General features: G+C 41.1%; 1 long non-coding RNA gene across 1 annotated transcript; it reads left to right on the plus strand.

Annotated features, from left to right (window-relative positions):
- Window positions 1-346: 346 nt before the first annotated feature.
- On the plus strand, window positions 347-9118 carry LOC124247665 (uncharacterized). The gene is made up of 2 exons (XR_006890784.1): window positions 347-397; window positions 8976-9118. It is a non-coding gene; the product is annotated as an uncharacterized LOC124247665 (long non-coding RNA).
- The last annotated feature ends 800 nt before the right edge of the window (window positions 9119-9918 follow it).

Consider the following 9918-nt stretch of genomic DNA (forward strand, 5'->3'; position numbering starts at 1 on the left):
CTTGCCCAAATGAACCAAATGGTTATTCAGCCAAATAACCATAAAAAATTTCTTGATTTTCTTTCCATTAGAATGAAAGCTAGGTTTTCCATATCTGGAACCTCTGGGCTGTCTCAATATCAGATGAACTGCTGAGGCAAGTGAATCCTGAATAGACAGCTTCTGGGTTCTTCATGGTCAGGCAGTGAACAAAGCAGCCATCGGTCAGCAGCATCTTGGGATGCAGGGCTCACAGCTGGGCTGGGTGAAGGTTGTGAGGTTGAGGGTCTCCAGGTCTGGGGTGGGCTGGGAGGAGTTGAGCAGGAAGCAGGTGGGCACACAGGGCTGAGGAATGTGGCAAGGTGGGGGACAGTTGTCACAGCAGGTTGGCTCCAGTAACCAAACGGTGTGTGGGCAGGTGCTGGGCAGGCAGACTCCACACCGGCAGCATCTGTCAGAGGAGCAGATGGTGGTGGCGGGGCCGGTGGGGACACTGCAGCAGCGGGGAGCACAGCAAACCATGGCAGTGGGAATCTGGTTTGCTTTTGGTTTCTTGGAAGGAAAGATGAGGTTTCTGAGATGCAAATGTCTCCTCTTGCTTTGGGGCTCTTATATACTCTCCCCATTGGATGTTGGTCCAACCAGAAGGCTTCCTTTCATTTTTGTTTATGGCACCCTTTTTCACTAAGATTCTCTAACCAGTTTGGTATTTACTTGTTCATTAGAGTTCCTGCCCTTATTAAAGTAACCATGTTTTTGACTCATTGACATGTCATAAGATGACTTTATCTTTACAAGGTCCTGGAATGAACCTTTCACAAAGTATGGATAATCAGTCCAAGTGACGATTCAGCTATAGTTTCAGAAGCTAAATTCTTATCCTTGTTTTTTTCCTCTTAATTTAAAATAATATGCATAACGTGATTTTTAATTACTAATTTCTGAACACGCAACTCAAATGATTAATTGGATCATTTTCTACTCAATAAAGTCAACAAGGACATGACTACTTATAGATGAATGTTGTATGTGACTACGTGCATCTCAGGCATATTTGCCTTATTTATTGATGATATAATTCAGGCTCTATTGTGCAAGCAAGGTGGCCAGACTAAAATAAGATGAAAACTCTTGTCATTATTTTAAATAAATGTATTGTGAGTTTCCAAAGGTTTTATTACTCTATGAGTTTGTTTGTTGAGAAACTTTGTTTCTCACAGTTACGCCAATCTTGTGGCGAGTCAAAGTGTAAATTCACTGGAAGGAAATCTCCACCCAGTTGGTGTCTTTTGTTAAATGCACCATTAAAAGAAAATCACCTCAATTTTCTTTCATTTTCACACGAATGATATATTTACTTTAAAATAAGGTAAAACAGGAACTCAAAGGAGAAATCATAAGATTCACAAAATAACAGTTGGTTCTAGACAGGGATCCAACGTGATTTAGAACTATGGCATTCATAGAAATCACTTTTTTTTGCTGACTTACCCTCCACTTTGCATCTTTGTTTGTTTTCATATCTTGGATCTTCAATCAGGTTGTAAACTCCTTTGAGGAATGCCTGATACAACATTCTTCACCTCAGTTGACCTTGTTGCCTTACTGGAGGTTGGCAGATGAGAAAGTTGGGCCAAATAATTGGAGAGTGGTAATATTCTATGGTTCCAACATTAGCATACTTTGTCACGATCAGCATAAAACTATTCAGATAGTAGAATCTAAACTGCATAATCTGTTGGAGGACACATGGTTGTTGAATAAACACAAAGTACAGATTCTTTGGTGGGCTGTTTCTGAGGAGACATTGCTACAAAACCAATTTGGCCTTTTAAAGGAGAAGAACGCACTGCTCAAACAAATCAGTGGAAAATCGTAAATGTCATCGATGAGTAAGCCTCACGCAGTGTACAAGAAGAAGAACTTGTTAGTGCAGTTGGTATGGTTTTTGTTTAAATATTGATATTTATCCTAATGTGCATCAAGTAAAAATGAAGGTCGGCATCTCCTCGGTACCTTACACATTGGTGACCATGATCACGTTGTCCATGTCACGGTGACCATGATCATGCTCTTTTGTCCTCCTCAATTCTCTACTTCTCAAACCCTACTCATCCCTCAAGCATCAGCTTAACTCTGTCCTTCATAAAGAAACTTTAGGTCGCTCCTCTAGATGTTTTCATTCTTTTCTCTGCTCTCACAGAGTGTACTGTGTATCTTTTCATTTGGACCTCATTTCATTCCGCTATATATCATAGTTTATCATTTGTATTTGTCTTCCTCACTCCAATGCCAACTCCTTGAAAGCGAGAATCATGTCTTAGTCTTTGTCTCTGTCAAGCACCCAGGACAACACGTGGAGCATAGTAAGTACTTGATAAATGTTTATTGAATTGGATTAAATTACAGATTAGAATGGAAAAAAGTATGTATTTATTTTCAGAATAGTCCCTTATAATAATAATAACCCTTTACATTAGCAGAGTGATTAATTTCCTTTGTGAAGTGCTTTAGGGGTGTCAAAACAGTTTTACATTCAAAGCTTCACCTAAATGAGACAATGAAAAAATATGGCTCCCCTCAGTCTTTGGGGTCCCTTCTATGAGTGTGCTGATCTCCAACTGCCAGCTTCTCAGCCTCTTTAAGAACGTATGTGAGTTACTTAAAGAAGCAGGGAAAAAATTAAAATTAAAAGTAGGGGCTGACCTCGTAACTTAAAATGATTCCAAGCTTAGAGCTTAATATATTTTATTATCCATTATATTACATTAATATATTTTATTTTCTCTAAGTTGTGAGGCCTCTTTTTGGCTATGAGATTTGTGTTGATGTCATCAGAAAGTGTAATTCTGCTGGACATATTTACAGGTTCATGACGCTTGCGTGTGTCAAGAGTCGTTGGGTAATTATAGAATTAAGCGTCGAGACAGTACATGGTTTGCGGAGCAGTGCTGTTTATTTAGTCTTAAAATAAGGAGTTCCATGATAGCATTTTTTTCCACTTCTCGTTTGAAATCGTTGTTTAGAACATAGAAAGAACACTTCTGCAAAACTGGAGGCACAGGGCCAGAGCATTTTCTTCCAGGGTGTCTAATTAAAGGCCATTTGCTGAGCAGCCCTTAAAGACTATTGCAGCCCCTCAGGGCAAGGTGAGCAAGCTCTTTGAAACCTCTTTAGCTAGCAGCAAGGTGCTTCACACTCACAGGGCTGGACGCAAGTTGTGACAGAGATCCCGCTCAGGTTTGGAGTAGGGTGGCAGCTGTTGAGCAGCCAACAAGATGGCACATAGGAGTCAGGCACGCAACAGGGTGGGGGGCAGGCATCACAGCAGGTGGGCTGAAGGAGGCTGATCTCGTGTGGGCAGGTGCTCGGCAGGCAGACTCCACATTGACAGCATACCCTAGAGGAGCAGATGGTGGCAGCAGGGCCAGTGGGGAGGGTGCAGCATCCTTGGAGACAAGAATCACAGCAAGACATAGTGACAGTGATCAGGTAGATTTTTGTTGCAAAGGAAGATTTTCTTCTACAAAGTTGTCCTCTGTGGGTCTTTTATATCCTCCTGTCTCAGAGAACATGGCTTCCATCCATCAGAATGTTTCCTTGTTGTTGTTTGTATAACCCCATACAAATAACTCACTTACTTCTTATTTATCAGCCACAGGATGAGCTCTTCTTCAGTTTTGTTTGGTTGTGTTGCTACATTCAAACTTGCTTCCTGTTGCAGTTTCAAAATGGTGTCAGTGTAGGTTCTCCACTTAATCATGGGTAGACACATCAGTATCTACCCTGACTTTCCTCTTCTTTACCAACCAGAGTTTGTTCTTACAAGTCATCACTGCTGAGTGTTAAGAATCAAGGGTGAGGGGCTGGCCCCGTGGCTGAGTGGTTAAGTTCGCAACTCTGCTTCGGCGGCGCAGGGTTTTGCCGGTTCAAATCCTGGGCACGGACATGGCACTGCTCATCAAGCCATGCTGAGGCGGCATCCCACATGCCACAACTAGAAGGACCCACAACTAAAATATACACAGCTCTGTACCAGGGAGCTTTGGGAGAAAAAGAAAAAATAAAATCTTTTTTAAAAAAAAGGAATCAAGGGTGATTTCCCAAATTTGGGGAAAATCATAATCACCTACCATAGTGTTGTTACAAAGTTAAGTAAAGATTAAATGAGAATTGCTTGTGTAAATTATTCAGCATTGTGTATGGCACAATAGAGTTCTCTAATAAATGGCAATTCCTCTTCTCGGTACTGTGAGAATTTCCACAAGAGGAGATGCAACAAAAGAAGGCTGAAATGATCAAAGAAGCCTTCGTGGGGGCTTTGGATTAAGCTGTTTTGATCAGAAATGCTTAGAAAAGAGATAAGTGCATTTTGGGTAAGGAAAACAATGATTTCTCCTATGACACTGATCTGCCCATACTCTCAACCCTGCCCCTAAAAGAATTGGCCCCATGCTCTTTTGCCTCTGTTACACCTCATATCCACCCATAACACTTTGCTGCATTTTTTTGTATACTTGTTCATTCTCTTTACTAGAATGTAATCTCCTTGAAAGCAGGGCCTGTGACTTATTTTTCTTGGTTTCCCCAGTCCCTAGTATCAATCCTGGATTATGGGGTGAAGTCTGGAAGCTGAAACACATGGAATACATATTTAAGGAAAGAAGGTAGGAAAATAATGGTCACCAGCATTTATGGAATGCTTCCATAGCAAATTTAGTCAGGAAAACAAGCAAACAAACCAACCCTCACACAAGATATTTTAACAGAGAGAATTTTAAGATAGGGAATTCGTTAAATAGATATTGGAGAACTGAAAAAGCAAAAAAGGAAAACCGAGGTAACAAACACAAGAAGCAACTACCAGCGCTAGGGCTGGGAAGGAAGAGAGGAAGTTGGGGTTAACTGAAACTATGACTTGGGAGAGTGGTCCTGCAGATCTGGGCTCAGACCCCAGGTACCACCCAGCTGGTGCTCTTATCGCAGAAGCTCACAGGAGAGGCCCCAGGGGGCCAGGGTTCAGACCTTTGTGGGAGGGAGCCGCAAGTCACTCTCTTGCTGATGCTGGTGTTTCTGAGGAGGTGCAATGATGCTGTTTTTCAGAGTGTGGACAGATGCTGAGGACTAGAACCTACTGCTGCTGCCAGATAAGAGACTGATGCTGGGGCAAGACCCTTCTTTCTTCCTCAGGCCTTACAGTCTCCTTCCAGCGCCCTCTGTTGGTGGAATCCAGTAGAAAAACAGCGCCTCACCTCAGCAGCAGAGAGGATGAAAAGGTAGACTTAGAGGTTGACAGTCAGCACACAGTGTTCTAAGGGCTGGACATGTTTTGGCTAATTGAATCTCCACTACAGCTTTAAGAGGTACATACTTCTTTTTTAATTTAGCTTTTTAGTTTTGAATAATTTTAGATTTATGGAAAGTTTGCAAAGATAGCACAGTGTTCCTGTACACCCCTCACTCAGTTCCCCTTAATGATAATATCTTATAACACCATTGTGCCTTTGTCAAAACTAAGAAGCCAACATTGGTACATTGCTATTAATTAATCTTTGGACTTTATTCAGATAGCACCAGTTTTTCCACTCGTGTCCTTTTTCTCTTCCAGGATCCAATCTGATGTACCACATCACGTTTAGGTGTCATGTTTCCTTAGTCTCCTCTTGTCTTTGACAGTTTCTTAGTCTTTCCTTGTTTTTTATGACCTGGGCAGATTTGTGGTGTACTAGTCAGGTATTTCATAGGGTAAATACTGTTTTTTATCTTATGTAAGAGTTGAGGAACTTGAGGCATAGAGAAGTTAAATGACATGACCAATGACACACAACTAGTAAGTGATAGGGTGTGACAGTCTGGTTGCAGAGACCACTCTTTTGACCTTGGTATTGGGAGCGGTGCTCTGACTGGCGTGTAGCATGAACATTTCCCCAAGGTTAGTAGCAAGAAAGGTTTGGTGAAAATGACTGTACCAGGTTGTTGAGAGTCTTCAGAGCCACAGTGGAGAGTTTAGCCTTGATTTAGGAAAAACAAAAATCTTGAGTGATCCTAGAGTTTTGATCAGTTCAATTTAACCAATATTTATAGAGGGACAGAAGCCCGAGCTGACAGAGGTATAGTTTGGGGGGGTGGGGAGCACGGAATACTTGACTCAAGGTCAGCTAGAGGACTGTCTGTGATCAGCGGTGTGGTAGGCAACGTCTAGATTAAGCTGCAGTCAGTGAAGGTGGAAAGAAAGATGTCAGGAACAACTTGAAAGAAAAATGAAAAGATTTGGTTTTCCATTCTGTTATCACGGCTAAAGGCTTATTAACTTTAAGGGTAATTTGTTTTTACCTTGAACTAGGTTATCGAAACTCACTGGAAAATTGAAAATATGTTTGAATTGCCAAACAGTCTACATTTCAATGCGAAGTTAAAGATCCAGCCAATATTTTTCCTGTGTTGACTTTGATAATCAGTATTTAAAGTGTGAGTTAAAAAAAAGGATGACTTGTTTCATCTCAGAAAAATAAACAATTTTTCCTAGACTCATTATATACGCTCATTTTGTCTTAAACTATAATCGCCACAGAGAGAGCCGAGTTACTGTATATGACAAAATATACAATTCAGAGGGACAGCAGAGAATGTGTTGTCTCGTGGCACACACTTTCTCCTGGATAGAGAGAACCAGTGTAATCACACTGCTGTCTGCAGAGGAGGCAGGCGCTGGGGTGTGGCAGAAAGAGATGGGACTTCGGATTCAGGCAGTTTTAGGTTTAATCCTTCCTCTGAAACTTACTATTTGTGTAACTTTTGCAAGTAACTTTCTCAGCCTCACTTTCCTCACGTGTAAAGTGGGAAGAATAATGGTAGCTACCTTTTAGTGTTTTTGTTAGAAGTAAATGAGACAATGCACAGAAAGCACCTATTAGAGTACCTAAATTCACTAAATGTTAACTATCGGGAATGAAAGCAGTAGAAGTAATAGATGGGATGGGGTTGATTAGTGACCTGGAGTGTTTGTTACTTAGAATGTTCTAGGCCATCTAGAACTATAAAGCATCAAAACTGAAAGTGGCTTTTGAGAGGATCTGGTCAACCAGCACATTTTACTGATTTCAGACCTGAGACCTGAAGAGCTCAAGTGACCTGCTTAGGGTCACAGAGGCAGCCGGAGGCAGTGCCAGGACTAAACCGTCTCCTGGTTTCCATTTGGGGCTCTTTAACTAGCCAAAAGTCCTTGAATGCCTGAAGGCCCACGGTAGTAATGATAAGACACTTAGAGTTATTTTCAGTATTAAAAATAAAGTCTAAATATTTATCCCTTATAAGGACATGTGAAAATATCAAACCTCTTTGCTTTTGGCTGAAAAAGAGGTAACTTGGGACAGTAACAATAGATATCTTAACTTAATCCTAAAATTCTCACTGGTATCTGTGTATGTATTTATGAGCAAAAATGAAGGAATGAATAAATTATGATTTTTAAAAAGCCATTTGGGAAAAATACATTTTTTAAGAAATAAAAGGGTGCCTTTTGGTGAGACAGCGGGGAACTGCTGTGTAATGGTAAGAGTCTCTGCCGTGTCTGGAGCACCCAAAGTGTCATTTAATCCTCACAGTAATCCTGAGACATAAGCAGGGAAGAGAGTATTATTTCTGCTTTAATAATGAGAAAACCAAGGCTGGAAGGGAAGAGAATGGCCCAAAGTCCCAAAGCGAGTCCAAGAAAATATACGTGTAGACCTCACTCTGCGTAGTTTCTGCAAAAACATTAATGCACCTGGATTTTTCCAGGGCAACTAAGGAGAAGAATTAATGGTCATCATAAAAGCTTTGTTCTAAGAGGAGCTGTGTATTTTCACTCCCAGAATTGTGTGCCTATTTCTGGTGTATAGAGAATACTGTACTATGGCCTGACATTTTCAGTTTATTTCAATGACATGATATTACATGTCTCTTGGACTAGTAAACTTCTAAGCATAGTTATGACTAATGTAAACCAAGCTTCCTTTGAGGGAGCAAGGAATACTCGGTAAATGCTAATATTCATTCAAAACTGATTTTATTAGAAGACAGCGTATATCAAGAAATGAATCTATGCACTTCCCAAAATTGTATTGCTTTTTGAGCTTAAAATTTCATTCATGACTATGACTAAGGGAGCCAAAATTATTTCTGCATACCAGCAAAGTGATCAATTTGTTTAGTCAATCAGGGAAGAAAGAAAAATCAATTTCAGAGTAATGGAAATTAAAATAAATAAAATATTTTAGAAATGTTATATTAATCTTTAGACTCTAGCATAGTGCTCGGACAGTGATTGTCTTAAAAAATATCTATTGAATACAAAGATCCTACAAAATGACCTACTGAATTTTTTACTTTTCAACCTGTCACAAAGAGCCAGTATCTAATTTTTCAGTGATTCCACCATGAGAGATCTCATGATGCTAGGGTAAATCTCGGGTAGTATGGTGACCTGCTGTTCAGGTTTAGGTAGGCACTCCACTTTTCCTAAGAGGAAACACAGGAATAAATGATCACAAGGCCATATTTGCTAAGCCAGAATGAAGTTTATTAATGAATAGTCAAAATGATTATTTTCAAAGAGCGGTGAAATAGCCTAAAAGACAGAAGGAAAGTCTCCAACCCTACCCAAAAGGAGGAAAGAATGAAGAAGTTGGGCAAACTCATGAAAACATTGCCCTGGGAATTGAGATTGATTTAGCTTGATGTTGGTAGGAGCGAGTGTTGAAGGCTGGATGCCCCACAGGGTGCTGAGCAGCACGACACTGACCCTGTGCAATGATGTGGCCACTTAACAGCAGGGCTCACAGAGACTGTTACAGCCAGGCTGAACGATGGTTGTCAGGTTGATCCCACTCAGTCCGGGAGTTGGATGTCTGGAGTTGAGCAGCCAGCAAGTTGGCACATAGGTGTCAGGCTCACAGCAGGGTGGGACAGAAAGGTCGCAGCAGGTGCGTTGAAGGAGGCTGATCTCGTGTGGGCAGGTGCTGGGCAGGCAGACTCCACACCGGCAGCATCTGTCAGAGGAGCAGATGGTGGTAGCAGGGCCAGTGCGGACACTGCAGCAGCGGGGAGCACAGCAAGACATGGTGTCAGGAGTTGGGTTTTTGTTGGGTTGAGAAGAGAAGTCTCTTGGTGTCTCAATGCTCCTCTCCTCTGCCCTGGCTCTTATATACCCGCCTCCCTGAGCGTCAGCCTATTACCAACCAAGATTTTTCCCCCTTTTTCAGTTTATAGCTATCTCTATAAAAAGCATCTAATTACTTAAGTGTTTATTACCTAAGATACACTCCTCACCTCATAAAATGGGTTTAGTTTGTTTTGTCAAATTAGGACTCTTCACGCTGGTGGTTTGTCACTGCATGGAGAGCTTCATTTCAGTCTTCAAAGGCACCGAGTCATTATCTTCTAATCATGACACATCATTAATGACGGACTGGCATGCTAGGTACCTGCAAATCATCCCCACATTTTTTGTCTACTTTTCAGATGAAGGATAAGTAGGCTGTCCAATCGCTGTTCTACCAGCAACCAAAGATTCTGTGTGATAATTTAGACCTGCTGGCTGAAAAAGAGATAAAATTTCTAGATTTATTCTTCAAGGCTCCAAGAAGCCGATAAGATGAATGGATGGAATCTATAGAGAAAGAGATTCTGGTTCTGCGTAAAGAACAGAGCTGTAACACATGATTTGTTCTCCATTCCCTTAGTACGTGCTTTGAACAATAACTTGGTAGGGGCATGTGGATGGGAGTTTAGACCTGCATGGGTGATAGTGACAGATGCTCTTTAAGACTCCATTTAACCGTGTTATGAATTAAGATTACTTATGACCCAAAGACGAGTTGTATTGGGCCATTTAGAGACTAAATGGTATAGTATTTCCCAAAATGAGCTCCATGAACTTCTGTTCCAAGGAACATTAAA

The sequence above is a fragment of the Equus quagga genome, chromosome 11 (genome assembly GCF_021613505.1).
Source record: "Equus quagga isolate Etosha38 chromosome 11, UCLA_HA_Equagga_1.0, whole genome shotgun sequence".
Classification (NCBI taxonomy): Eukaryota; Metazoa; Chordata; class Mammalia; order Perissodactyla; family Equidae; genus Equus; species Equus quagga.